The following is a 15,224-nucleotide window of genomic DNA, read 5'->3' on the forward strand; positions in this document are numbered from 1 at the left end:
CAGTCCACGAAAACCCGTCACTGTAGTGACTAACCCACCAATTTTAATAAAATTTCGACAGTATAACGTGGCTTTTATTTATTTATCCAGCCTGTATAGTAAAAACAACTTACATAAATTTCCCAATGCACTCACAAAATATAGCCAGATATACTCATTTCTCATAAGTCATTCCTAGGAAAATATATATTTTTCAAGTAAATTTGTAGCCTCCAATTACTCAATTTCATAATCAATACAATATAATTTTATTTGTCACATTTATTCCTAAAACATTAAAAATCCCGTTTTAATCTCGTTTTCATTTCATAAAATACATAAAGGGCATTTAAAAATAAACTGTCAAGCCCGACCTTATAAAATACTTTTCATGTCATTCATATGATTGACAATATGCTTGCATACTTGGAAAGCCTCGAAAGAAAAATCGTTAAAAGACGACAATGTACCAAATGGTACAATTAAGTTAATGTAAGCCTCGAACTAGATCAAATAGAGAATTTAAAATGAAATTAAGAATATTAAAGTCCCAGAATGGTTTAATATGGTGATTTAAAGTTCGAGGATCAATTTGGAGTCAAATCGAAATTTTTACTGTCCAGGGGTAAAATGATCATTTGTTATCCAAGGACACAATGAAAATTTTTAGAAAAGAATTTTTTTGGCCCCATTTGACTTATTGGAGTATGATTTGAGTATTGGAGTATAATTTGAGGGTTTGGTAGTGAAAAAGTTTAATTTTGGTGATTTCTAGAGTGTAGGGGCAAAATCATAATTTTACCACTCGCGAACAAAATTTGAGATTTTGAGAGAATTTAGATCAAATTTGACAAATTGGAGAATGATATGAGTATAAGGGATGAAAAATATGTCTATGGGCAATTTTTCAATTTTTGGGGCAAAAATGTAATTTTTGACTTTTACGGGGGTAAAAGTGTAAATTTCAAAAATTACTCCACAAAGACTTTGGATAAGTCTGATAATTTTATCTAAGCTATGGATATGTGGGACAAGTGTATGGTGAAAATTTGGAAACAAATGGATAGCTAGAATTTAAGGAATTAATAAAACATTAAAAAAATGAATAAAATAATATTATATTATTTTAGCCTTTAAAAAGGTAAAAATTCCAGAGTTCTCATCTTCTTCAGCTGTCCAAACCAGGGGAGAAAAGGGGGAAAAAAACAAATAAGAACCCTACCTGAAAATTTGGGGAAAATCAAGAGAAATCAAGAAATCAAGCATTGAAAAGGTAAATTTCATTGATTTTCCTTGTGATTTTCACTACCCATGCATTTTTTTCTCATTTCCATGCAAAATTAGAAAGTGGGTATGGACACCCATGCTAGCCAAACCTCCGTGGATGAGTTTTGAGCTTGATTTTTGGTTGATTATTATTGAATTAAGTGATTTTAGTTAAGTTATATTGAAATATAGCAAAAATAAGCTAAAGATATAATTTTCTCCCATTGAAACTGAAATACCCCATACTTTGATATGGTGATAAATAAAATTGATCAAATGCAAATTGAGGTCAATGAAAATGTTTAGAAGTAATAAAAGACGAAAGGAGTAGTTTAGGATAAAATGTTTCGCAAGTGAGAAAATAATAATAAAATAATAATAATTTTATCGGAGGAGAATTTGTGAGATAAAAGGCGATTTGGAAGTCAAGTGAGGCATAATAAGGTATTTTTGGTACCAAGGAGAAAAGATAAAATTTTTAGAATAAAATAATATTTTATTAATAAAATAATATTAAAATATTAATATTTAGCCGGATGTCGAAGTCAATCAAGAAGGAGGATCATATGGTTGATCCAAGTGGGGGAGAAGATGACAAGCCCGACTCTACAGAAATATTTGTGATGACATACATGTGGTGGATAGCATGTTTACATGCTAAGAGAGTCTTGAAAAATTTACAAAAGTCGGTATTGTACCTAGAGGTACAATAAAGTTGATTTAAGCCTCGAACTAGATCAAATAGAGAATTTACAATGAAATTAAGAATTTTAAAGTCCCAGAATGGGTTAATATGGTGATTCGGAGTTCGAGGATCAATTTGGAGTCAAACTGGAATTTTCACTATCTAGGGGCAAAATGGTCATTTACCACCTGGGGACAAAATGGAAATTTTTAGAAAAGATTTTTGACCCCATTTGACTTATTGGAGTAAGATTTGAGGTTTAGAAGTGAAAAATTTTAATTTCGGTATAATTTGGAGTAAAAGGGTAAAATGGTAATTTTACCATTCGAAATTGAAAATTTAATTTTTGAAAGGATTTTGATCAAATTTAATTATTTGGAGTGTGAAATGAGTATGAGGAGTGAAAATTATGCATTATGGAAAATTTTCAATTTTTGGGGTAAAAATGTAATTTTTGAAAAGTTCGGGGGCAAAAGTGTAATTTTGAAAATTTTGCTCCACCAAAACTTTGGAAAAATCTGGAAATTTTACTTAAGACTTGGATAAGTCAAAGGGAATGCATGGTGAAAAAAATAGGACAAGTGGATGGCTAGAAAAAAAAAATGAATTAATAAAATATTTAAAATATGAATAAAATAATATTATTTCATTAAACAATAAAAAGGCATAAAAAAAATCAGCCCACCCATTCTTCTTCTTCAACATTCGGCCAAGCAAGAAACAAGAGAGAGAAAGGAGAAAACAAAACCCTAGAGAGAGAAAATCAAAGAAAAAGTGTGAATTTTCAAGGAAATTAAGTGAAAAAGGTGAGATTTTTTCTATTAAGCTTGAGTTTTCTTATTCCCAAGCATTTCTCTTTATTTTCCATGATTAAATTACATGTTTTCATGATGAATTCAATTCTGAAAAAATGGGTTAGGAGAGAGAAAGTTGTTGGATTTATTTGATTTTAATTTATGTTAGTGTTTTTAGTTAGTTTAGCATATTTAGAAACAAAACAACAAGAAAATAATTTATTTTCTCCTCCAACCATTAATGGCTGAATTTACCATGTAGTGAGTGAGGATGAGTTTGATTTTATTCTAGGAGAATTGGTTAAGGAATAATGAATTATGAGCCTAGAAAAATAATGGGAATTTTCGGAGCAAAAATACGAATTTTTACCCACTAGGGGTATTTTCGTAATTTACTGTTGGGACTGATAATTTGCATCACACTGAGGGACATTAAGTTAATTTGGGTGCAATTGAGGTATAGAAACTGAAAAGAATTAAATTGGAGTTTAAACGAACCCGTTCGGAATTTAATCGGGTGATAAGACGAATTAGGCTAATACCGGATTTAGATAGTTACCAGTGCATTTTTGCATTCCATATCATGCATTGGTAGTCCAAATTAGTTTAATTTTGATTTAGTACCAACTTAGTGAAATTCTCGATTTTGTACTGTGTCAAGGTGGTGAGTCCTCCAATAAAGGCAAGGAAATTGCATCCGAGGACCAGTAGACAGAGTGCTTTGAAAGTCTGCATTCTAGACATTGTGAGTAAACTTATTATCGTCTTAATTATCTAGAGTAGTTTTATACAACTATGTGATTTTATGAAAAATGGGTTTAAATGGTAAATTGTTATGTTTTAAGGGAAATTGTGATTTTATAAAATGATTTTATAAATTTTCTGAAAAATCGAATATTGGTTTTGAAAATAGAGTAATTGGAGACTGCTAGTTTGTGTTGCAAATTTATGGTTATGAATTGAATGGCTTATGACAATAAATGAGCATGAATGGCTAAACTGATTTTGGTGTTATAATTATTTATACTGTGTATTCAGCCTTGAGAGGCTAGGTTGTGATAAATTGCCATGACATGCTAGAATGAATTTTATTGATTGGTGGATTATATATTAATTATTTACTGCAGAGGGGGTTTCGTGGACCAGCCTATTAGAGGGGCACGGTAAACTCCATTATATTATTACCTCGAACGGAGAGGCGCGTAGGGTATCTCCTGGGGTATAGCTTAGGGTTCACTTCACGCCAAACCACCACGTGAAGGGGAACTCAGCCAACGCCAAGGAACGGTTGTATTTTTCTCAAAAAAAAAAATATTTTAAGAGTATACAAAATTTTAACAGCCTTGGCGGACTCGGTTAGATGCCCTGCGCAAGGTATCACCGAGTATGAGTTTTGGCACGAGCCAAAGTTTTAAGAAATTCATAAGCCAAGTTGATTACTCGATTTTTATGGATTGATTTTATTTGGTTGAAATGAGTTGAATGGTAATGAAATTACAGTATGATGATTTATTTTAATTGTCTCCATTTACTCGACTTTAGATAGTTTAGATGGTATCTGTTTACTCGCTGGGATTTTATAATCTCACCACCCTCATTTCCTCACATTTCAGGCTCAGGGAATTTCGTAGTTAGCTGACTTGAACAAGGACCTTCATTTGGACTCGAATCGGTAAAAGCTGTAGGTTTCCAGCTTCCGATGCATTTTGGATAGATATGGGCCTACGTGTCACTGTAAAAGAAATTTTATGCTTTGGTTATTTGCTTTATAGTATATATGAATATAATTATCTTTTATGCTATAAGAATTATGTACCGATAGTTTTATGAAAATTATTTTACAAGAAAATAGTTTATTTTATTGAATATTTTTATCATATTCAAATGGTCAAATTTTCACTTCAAATGAACGTTTTAGATACTTAATTTTTTTTAATCATTAAATATATATTTTCGGCTTACCTACTACATTTTTAGCAAGTTTCGAGGTTTTCGATAAAAATGACGAAAATGCCCTTGTGAGCAAAAAAAAAAGAAAAAAAAAACAATATGTTATGTTATAATTTGGAAATGATTTGTAATCCTTCGTATTTTGATTATTTGATAACTATTGCTCACCGGGGAAGTGCGAAAGCTGATACGAGAGCCTTGCGAGGTTTCGATCGACATTCGGGGTGAAGAATGTTTGTCGAGGCTTCGCGGCGGTTGTCACGGGCTCGATGGGGAGTTCCGGGTCGTGACAGAAACCCATTATGCTGAATTTTCTAGGGGAATATTGGCTGCTGATCTTGATGTTTATTTGAGGAATTATGATGAATAATGATGAATTATGAGCCTAGAAAAATAATGGAAATTTTCGAAGCAAAAATATAAATTTTTACCCACTAGGGGTATTTTCGTAATTTGCTATCGAGACTGATAATTTGCACCACACTGAGGGACATTAAGTCAATTTGGGTGCAATTGAGGTATAGAAATTGAAAAAAATTAATTTGGAGTTTAAACGGACGCGTATATCGATTTATCGGGTAAAAGATCGAAATAGGCTAACACCGCATTTAGGCAAAAATTTAGACATTTTTGCATTCCATATCAAGCATTAGTAGTCTAAATTAGTTTAATTTCAATTTAGTACTAATGTGGTGAATTTCTCGATTTTGTACTGTGTCAGGTGGTGAGTCCTCTGATAAAGGCAAGGGAATTACACCCGAGGACCTATAGTTTGAGTATTTCGAAAATCCCCACTCTAGACACGGTGAGTAACCTTACCATCATTTTAATTATCTAAAGTATGTTTTTATTCGGTTTTGGTGAATTTTATGAAAATGAGTTCAAATGGTAAATTTTTATGTTTTGTAAACAAAATTAGTTTAAATGAAAATATTTTATAAATTGTCTTGAAACGAAATAACGATTTTGAAAATAGAGTAATTGGAGACCACTGATATGTTGTAAATTTAAAATTGAATTAATGGCTTATGTTATTGTATTGGCATGACTGGCTGGGCTGTGTTTTTTATGAATTGTATGAATTGCTTTATTTTACCCTTGCAGGCTGGGTAGTAATATATTAGCCCTGTCATGCTGTCAAAATTTTATTGTATGGTGGGTTTGACTTGCTGCAGTGGGCTAGATTCTGTGGACTAGCCTATTAAAGGGGCACGGAATCCTGTTATATTTTTACCTCGGTTGGAGAGGTGAGTAGGGTAACTCCTGAGGTATAACTTTTAGAGTTCACTTCACGCAAAATGTCACGACCCGGAACTCCCATCGAGCCAGTGACAACCGCCGCGACGTCCCGATAAGCACTCATTACCCCGAATGCCGATCGAAACCCTGCAAGGCTTAGCATCAACTTCCGCATCTCCCCGGTGAGCGACAATTAGATAAATCTCGCATTTCAAGAAAACATAAGTTGGTTCCAACTCAAAATAATAAAATATTATTTTCTAGCTCACAGAGGCATTTTCGTCAATTTTTTTTTTTTTAAATTTTGAAATCCGAAAAATGTAATATGTAAGTGGAAACACATATTTCATGATTTAAATTAAATTTTGAAGTCTACAACATTCATTTAAAGTAAAATTATAGCTATTTGAATATAATAAAAACATTAAATAAAATATTTTATTTTCTTAAAACACAATATTTTCAAAGTCTTCCTAAAATAACTTTTGTAGCGTAAAAGTAAAATAAATTTAGTTATATAGTAATAAAGATAATTAAAGTATGAAATTTCGTTTACAGTGACACGTGGGCCCCTAACTAACCAAGAAAGTGTAGAGCTACGAACCCTTACTTCCTATGATGCAACTTCGAGATTAATTCTCGTCTTAATCAACTATCAACAAACTGTCCTGAGCCTGAAAAATGGATAGGAAGAGGGGTGAGATTAAATAATCCCAGTGAGTAAACAATTACCATCAAAAGCATCTAAAGCCGAGTAGATGGAGACAATATAAAAACGTTATATCTCAATAATGTTCATAACACAAAATTCGTTTCAATCTATACCAAATAATTTATTTTCATCAAAATTTCCCCGACTTATGAATTTTTTTAAACTTGGCCCCTGCCAATATCATTCTCGCGGGTACCTTCGTCAAGGTATCCCACTGAGACTACCAAGGCTGTTCAATGACCCATACCCATAAACATGTTTTCACATCTGACACACAGCCGTTCCTTGGCGTTGGCTGAGTCTCACTCTCACGTGGTGGCCCGAACGTGAGGTGCACTCAAATCATACCTCAGGAGATACTTCACCCAACATCTCCCCCTGGAGGTAAGTATATAATTGAGTTACCGTGCCCCTCTCATAGGCAGTCCACGGAAACCCCCACCACTGCAGTGACCGTTTAATATACCACCAGACCCATAAAAATTTCAGTAGCATAATATGGCGAATAAAATGTAATCCAATCTACCGAGACCAATCCAAAACTGTTCATATATTTCATGCCAACCTAAAAAATTTAGCCATTATGCTACCATAGTGTCATAAGCCACAATTTCAATAACATATAAAATCATAAATTTCAACACAGTCTCCATATACTCAATTTTCCCAAAACAATATTTGATTTCAAAACCAGTATAAATCTCATTTTTATTAAAAAACATTTTAATTGGAAAGCATAATATTTTATAATTTAAATTCACCATTCAATAAAAGCATCAAACAAGTATAATTACTCTAGATATTTAAGACGATAAATTGTCCACTCACAGTTCTAGGAGTCGATGTACTCCTAATCCCAGTCTTCAAGCACAATTTTGGTACTTTTACCAGTGTAATTTGCTCACCACCTATCCACAATGTACAATACATAATTCACCACATCAATGCTTGACCATTATAAAATCAATTCAGGCTCGGTATATATGCATGATATGACATGCAACTTATCCGAGTACCGCTTAAATGCGGTGCTGACCTAATTCGGCCTATTACCCGATTAAATTACTAACGCGTCCAATTTAATCTCAAATTAATTTTTTTCAGTTTCTATACCTCAATTGCACCCAAATTGACTTAATGTCCCTCGGTGTGGTGCAAATTATCAGTCCTGATAGCAAATTACGAAAATACCCCTAATGGGTAAAAATTCATATTTTTGCTCCAAAAATTTCCATTATTTTTCTAGACTCATAATTCATCATTATTCATCATAATTCCTCAAATAAACATCAAGATCATCAGCCAATATTCCCCTAGAAAATTCAGCCAATAATGGTAATGGAGGAAAATAAATTCTTTTCTTGTTGTTTTGTTCCTAAATATGCTAAACTAACACTAAACACTAACATAGCTCAAAATCAAATTTATCTAACAACTTTCTCTCTCTAAACCCATATGACCAGAATTCAAATCATCCTCAAATCTCATGATTCAACCATGAAAAATGATGGAAAATGCATGGGAAAGGTAAAGCACAAGACAAATTTAAGAAATGTTACCTTTTTTCACTTGATTTTTGAATTTCCACCTATTTTCCCTTTAAATTTCTTAGCTAGGGTTTTATTTTCTCCTTTCTCTCTCTTGTTTCTTGCTTGGCCGAATGTTGAAGAAGAAGAATGGGTGGGCTGATTTTTTTATGCCTTTTTTATTGTTTAATGAAATAATATTATTTTATTCATATTTTAAATATTTTATTAATTCATTTTTTTTTTCTAGCCATCCATTTGTCCTACTTTTTCCACCATGCATTCCCTTTGACTTATCCAAGTCTTAAGTGAAATTTCCAGATTTTTCCAAAGTTTTGGTGAAGTAATTTTTGATATTTACACTTTTGCCCCCGTAAAAATCAAAAATTACATTTTTGCCCCAAAAACTGAAAAATTGTCCATAGACATATTTTTTATCCCTTATACTCATATCATTCCCCAATTTTTCAAATGTGATCTAAATTCTCTCAAAATCTCAAATTTTATCCGCAGATGGAAAAATTACAATTTTACCCTTATATAGTGAAAATTTCAATTTGACTCCGAATTGATCCTCGAACTCCTAATTACCATTTTGAGTCATCCCTGAACTGTGAAACTCTTAATTTCACCTTAAAATTCCTATTTGAACTAGTTCGAGGCTTAATCGACTTAATGATACCATTAGGGGCAATATCGTCTTTTAACGATTTCTCGAACTTCCTAAATATACAAACATTCTATCGAGCATGTGAATGATATTATAATTATTTTACAAAGCAGGGTTTGACACAAAACCACCACGTGAAGGGGAACTCGGCCAACTCCAAGGAATGGTTATGTTTTCAAAATAAAAACATGACTTTCTAATAGCCTTGGCGGACTCAGTTGGGATAGCCCTCGGCCAAGGTATCCTAGATAACTGAGTATGATAATAATTTTTGGCATGAGCCAAGTTTTTTAAGAAATTCATAAGCCATACTGATTACTTGCTTTAACTAACTAAAACTATCAATTTAACTAAAAATCAAAACCTAAAAATTCCAAAATTCCACCCCCCTTGAATTTTGGCCAGCACATGGTGTCACTCTTTGATCTCTCTCCTCAAGCATGCCTAATGGAAATAAAGGCTTAGGAAAGGTAGAAATCAAGCTAAAATCGAAAAATCTTACCGTTAGACGCGTAAACGAACGAAATTCGTGATTTTCCCTTTGAATTTTCTTGTTTCTCTTTGGTTTTTCTTTTTTTCTTCCTTTCCTCTCTATTTCCTCTCTTTTTCTTCCTTATGGCCGGCTAGCACTAAAAATTTGGGTTTAAATGGGCTGACTTTTCCTTTAAAATATTATAATATTATTTTATTCATTTTTTTTGTTTTATTAATTCCTTAAATTCTAGCCATCCATTTGTTTCCAAATTTTCACCATATACTTGTCCCACATATCCATAGCTTAGATAAAATTCTCAGACTTATCCAAAGTCTTGGTGGAGTAATTTTTAAAATTTACACTTTTGCCCCTGTAAAAGTTAAAAATTACATTTTTGCCCTAAAAACTGAAAAATTGCCCATAGACAGATTTTTCATCCCTTATACTCATACCATTCTCCAATTTTTCAAATTTGATCTAAATTCTCTCAAAATTTCAAATTTTTGTCCGTGGATGGCAAAATTACGATTTTACCCCTACACTCCAGAATTAAACTTTTTCACTTCCTATCATTAAATTATACTCCAAATAGTTAATCTTGGTAAAAAATTTCACTCCATGATCAAATTATTATCTTTGGTGGCAAAATGATGACTTTTGCCCTTGAACATCAAAATTTCCAATTTTACCCCTAATGAACTCTCGAACTCCGAACAATCATTTTTAGTCATTCCTTGACTATAAAATATTAAATTTTATCCTACAATTCTTATTTGAACTAGTTCGAGGCTAAATCAACTCAAGTGTACCATTAGATACAATACCGAGTTTCGTCTATTCTTAGATACTTTTCCTAACATAATAACATGCTACTCAGTGCATGTATGTCATGACATGTGTTTATAGGGTCGGGTTTTACAACTCTACCCCCCTTAAAATAAAATTTTGACCTCAAAATTTCACTTACCAGATTCGACAAATAGATGCGGGTATTGATTCCTCATCTGCTACTCCACTTCCCATGTCATTTCCTCCATTCGAGCACTTTTCCACAACACTTTGACCATTGAAATACTCTTGTTCCTCAGTACTCGATCCTTTCGATCCAAGATACTCACAGGTTGTGCGTCAAACTTCAAATCGTCATGCAACTCGATCGGAGGTGCTTCGAGGACGTGAGAGGGATCTGGTACATATTTCTTAAGCATGGAGACATGGAAAACGTTGTGGATCCGATTTAACTCCGGAGGTAATTCTAACCGATAAGCCACTGGTCCAATCCTTTCAATGATTCAGAATGGTCCAATATATCTCGGGTTGAGCTTTTCCCTCTTCGTAAATCGAATCACACCTTTCATCATCCAATAAATACCACAAATTATCACAATAGTATAATCAAATAAGATTTAATACTCGAAATTTTCAAATTATTACCTTTCCAAGGAGAAACCTTAAGAAAAACTTTATCGTCGACTTCAAACTCCAAATCTTTCCTTCATTTATCCGAATAATTCTTCTGCCTATCTTGAGCTGTCTTTAATCGCTATCGGATAACTTTGACCTTATCGTTTGTCAAATCAATCAATTCCACATTCACCAATTTCCTCTCACCTACTTCATCCCAACAGAGCGGAGTCCGACATTTCCTTCCATACAAAGCCTCGTATGGTGCCATCCCAATACTAGATTGAAAACTGTTATTATAAGCAAACTCCACTAATGGCAAGTGTCTGTCCCAACTCCCGATAAAGTCAATGACACAAGCCCGTAACATATCCTCTAATGTCTGAATAGTTCTCTCAGATTGACCATCTGTCTGCGGATGAAAGGCAGTACTAAATCTCAATTTAGTTCCAAGAGCTTCCTGAAATTTCGACCAAAATCGAGAAGTAAATCGAGGGTCTCGATCTGACACAATAGAAATTGGAACTCCATGTAATCTCACAACCTCATCTATATAAAGTCTTGCCAGCCTCTCAATAGAAAATGTGCTATGGATAGCCAAGAAATGGGCGGACTTAGTCAATCTATCCACAATCACCCAAATAGCATCTTTCCCACTTTGTGTCCGCGGTAAACCCAATACAAAGTCCATAGTCACGTGTTCCCACTTTCATTCAGGAATCGGTAAAGGCTGAAGAGTACCTGACGGTTTTTGATGCTCCGCCTTGATCTGTTGGCATGTGAGACATTTCGCTATAAACTCTGCTATGTCTCGTTTCATACCCGGCCACCAATAACTTTCTTTAATAGTCCGATACATCTTGGTGCTTCCGGGATGTAAAGCGTAGGCGGAAGAATGAGCTTCTTCCAAAATAGCTCGTCTCAACTGATCATCCTTAGGGACACAAATTCGGTCTCTAAGCATCAAAGTACCATCATCGTTGAGTCTAAACTTACTAGCTTCTCCATCTTGCAACTTTTGAACTCTCTGTTTCAACCAATAATCAAATTTCTGCAATTCTCTGATCTGATTCAACAATGAAGGTCTCACGATGAAACTAGCAAGTAGGGTTCCATCCTCACCATTATTCAACTGGATCCCTAGAGATTTCATCTCAAGTAACATCGAAAAATAAGAACTCCGAAGTGTTGCTAACGACGATGAGGATTTACGACTTAAGGCATCCGCTACAACATTTGCTGTAAAGCCCGACCTTATAAAATACTATTCATGACATACATGTGATGATAGCATGATTGCATGCTAGGAGAGTCCCGAAAAATTTACAAAAGTCGGTATTGTACCTAGAGGTACAACAAAGTTTATTTAATCCTCGAACTAGATCAAATAGGAATTTTAAGGTGAGATTAAGAGTTACACAGTTCATGGATGACTTAAAATGGTAATTTGGAGTTTGAGGATCAATTTGGAGTCAAATCGGAATTTTCACTAACTAGGGGCAAAATGGTCATTTGCCACCTGGGGACAAAATGAGAATTTTAGAAAAGATTTTTTTTGACCCCATTTGACTTATTAGAGTATAATTTGACTTATTGAAGTATGATTTGAGGTTTAGAAGTGAAAAATTTTAATTTCGGTATAATTTGGAGTATAAGGGTAAAATGGTAATTTTGCCACCTCAGGGGCAAAATTGTAATTTTCCACCACCAGGATATTTTTTCCAGCACATGGTCTTCCTTGTCTTCATCTTTGACCCTTGACTAAACATGTGGTGGAGATAAAATGTTTAAATTTTTAAAATTTTAAAAACGGGCCAATGACATGATGCCATGTGTCATGCCTTTATTAATTTATTATTTTCCTTTTTAAAAGGCACAAAATCAGCCCATCTTCCACCCCATGGCCGGCCAAACCAGCAAGAAGAGAGAGAAAACAAAAACAAAACCCTAGAGAGAGAAAATCAAAGAAAAAGTGTAAATTTTCAAGGAAATTAAGTGAAAAAGGTGAGTTTTTTTCTATTAAGCTTGAGTTTTCTTATTCCCAAGCATTTCTCTTTATTTTCCATGATTAAATTACATGTTTTCATGATGAATTAAATTCTGAAAAAATGGGTTAGGAGAGAGAAAGTTGTTGGATTTATTTGATTTTAATTTATGTTAGTGTTTTTAGTTAGTTTAGCATATTTAGAAACAAAACAACAAGAAAAGAATTTATTTTCTCCCCCAACCATTAATGGCTGAATTTACCATGTAGTGAGTGAGGATGAGTTTGATTTTATTCTAGGAGAATTGGTTAAGGAATGATGAATTATGAGCCTAGAAAAATAATGAGAATTTTCGGAGCAAAAATACAAATTTTTACCCACTAGGGGTATTTTCGTAATTTGCTGTTGGGACTGATAATTTGCACCACACTGAGGGACATTAAGTTAATTTGGGTGCAATTGAGGTATAGAAACTGAAAAGAATTAAATTGGAGTTTAAACGGACCCGTTAGGAATTTAATCGGGTGATAAGACGAATTAGGCCAATACCGGGTTAAAATAGTTACCAGTGAATTTTTGCATTCCATATCATGCATTGGTAATCTAAATTAGTTTAATTTTGATTTAGTACCAACTTGGTGAAACTCTCGATTTTGTATTGTGTCAAGGTGGTGAGTCCTCCGATAAAGGCAAGGAAATTGCATTCGAGGACCAGTAGACAGAGTGCTTCGAAAGTCCGCATTCTAGACATTGTGAGTAAACTTACTGTCATTTTAATTATCTAGGGTGGTTTTTAAATGCTTTCATGAATTCTATGGAAAAAGGAATTTAAAAAGATAAATTTTCATGTTTTATGAATAAATGAGTTTCAATGAAATTAAATTATAAATTGTTTTGAAATTAATAGTGATTTTGAAAAATAGAGTACACGGAGACAGTTAGTTGTGGCAATTTGATTGTTTAAATTAACTGGCTTATGATAAATCGAGCATGATTGGCTAGTTGGCAATTGTATTGAAATGCGAATTGTTTGGTTACCTTGAAAAACTACGAATTACAAAATTGCCATATCATGTTATTGAGTTTTATTATATGGTGGATTATATATTAATTAATCACTACAGTAGGGGGTTTCTGTGGACCAGCCTTTTAGAGGGGCACGGTAAACCCCATTATATTCTTACCTCGAACGGAGAGGCGCGTAGGGTATCTCCTGGGGTAAAGTTTAGGGTTCACTTCACGCTAAACCACCACGTGAGGGGGAACTCAGCCAACGCCAAGGAACGGCTATGTTTTCAAAACAAAAACATGATTTATGTGAAATGTGAATTTTAATAGCCTTGGCGGTCTCGGTAGGATGCCTCGGCCAAGGTGTCCCCGACAATGGATTTATGGCACAAGCCTAGATTTTTATGAGATTCATAAGCCTCTTTACGTGTTTTGAACAAAATGTGTTCTAATGCTATAACCCAGTTTATGATGATTTACTTTATTGTCTCCATGTACTCAACTCTAGATGTTTATGATGATGTTTGTTTACTCATTGGGATTTTATAATCTCACCACCCTCCTTTCCACCCATTTCAGGTTCAGTATAGACTGTAGATAGCTGATCTCATCGAGGACTACAGTGGGATCTGCATTTTCCAAATCGTAGGTTCACAGTCCTCTTTACTTTTGTTTATTCGGGGGCACTATTGTTATTGTAAATTAAATTAAATATTTTGGCTTACTGTATTTAAGTATGTATAAATTTATTTAACTTTTACGTTATAAAAATTATTCACGTATAACTCTATAAATATTGTTTTATAAGAAAATAGAATATTTTACTTAATATTTCTTTTATTTTCTTATTATATTCAAATAACCATAATTTTGTTTTAAATGAAGATTTTAGACTTTTAAACTCATTTTGAATATGAATTGTGTGTTTTGTACTTGTATATTACGTTTTAGCCAGTTTTAAATTTTTTGAGAAAAATGACCAAAATACCCTTGTGAGACGAAAAATTAATATTTTATTTGTTTAAAGTTGGAAACAGCTTAAAATATTTTAGAACACGATATTTGACAATGGTTGCTCACAAGGGAACAGAGAAACTGATAGTAAAGCCTTGCGGGGTTTCGGGTTGACATTCCGGGCAATAAGTGTCTACCGGGACACCGCGGCGGTTGTCACGGGCTCGAGGGGAGTACCGGGTCGTGACAATTCGATTGGTATCAGAGCTTTTGGTTTTCAAGATCAAAGTTTTTAGTTTTAAAGTTGTTTTAAATATTTACAATATCAGTGTGGCCCCGGATTAAGTTAAGTTAGGTTAGGTTGAATAGAATGCATGCATTTGCATATAAAGCCTAAGGTTACCTAAACTTGCTCATATTTTTTTTATAGATTATAATGCCTCCTCGACGCGGACGCCCACCTCTCACTAGATCGGTTGGGAGGGGAAGAGGTCATTCCAAACGTCATCAGCCAGATACAGTGGAGGAGGAATCAGCTGCATCTACCATTCGGGCAGCACCTACTGCTGAGCAGGCC

General features: G+C 33.8%; 3 long non-coding RNA genes across 3 annotated transcripts; 2 read left to right on the forward strand and 1 right to left on the reverse strand.

The window, feature by feature from the left end:
- The first annotated feature begins 2,563 nt into the window (after nucleotides 1-2,563).
- LOC148761971 (uncharacterized) lies at nucleotides 2,564-4,447 on the forward strand. Its single transcript, XR_016027241.1, has 3 exons — nucleotides 2,564-2,736; nucleotides 3,386-3,469; nucleotides 4,338-4,447. It is a non-coding gene; the product is annotated as an uncharacterized LOC148761971 (long non-coding RNA).
- A 1,941-nt stretch (nucleotides 4,448-6,388) lies between these two features.
- Nucleotides 6,389-8,671, reverse strand: LOC148761972 (uncharacterized). Its single transcript, XR_016027203.1, has 3 exons — nucleotides 8,185-8,671; nucleotides 7,454-7,533; nucleotides 6,389-6,587 (listed from the first exon to the last, which is right to left on the reverse strand). It is a non-coding gene; the product is annotated as an uncharacterized LOC148761972 (long non-coding RNA).
- A 4,721-nt stretch (nucleotides 8,672-13,392) lies between these two features.
- On the forward strand, nucleotides 13,393-14,464 carry LOC148761973 (uncharacterized). The gene is made up of 2 exons (XR_016026994.1): nucleotides 13,393-13,437; nucleotides 14,273-14,464. It is a non-coding gene; the product is annotated as an uncharacterized LOC148761973 (long non-coding RNA).
- Nucleotides 14,465-15,224: the final 760 nt, after the last annotated feature.

The sequence above is a fragment of the Theobroma cacao genome, chromosome 6 (genome assembly GCF_053813885.1).
Source record: "Theobroma cacao isolate CCN51 chromosome 6, ASM5381388v1, whole genome shotgun sequence".
Taxonomy (NCBI): Eukaryota; Viridiplantae; Streptophyta; class Magnoliopsida; order Malvales; family Malvaceae; genus Theobroma; species Theobroma cacao.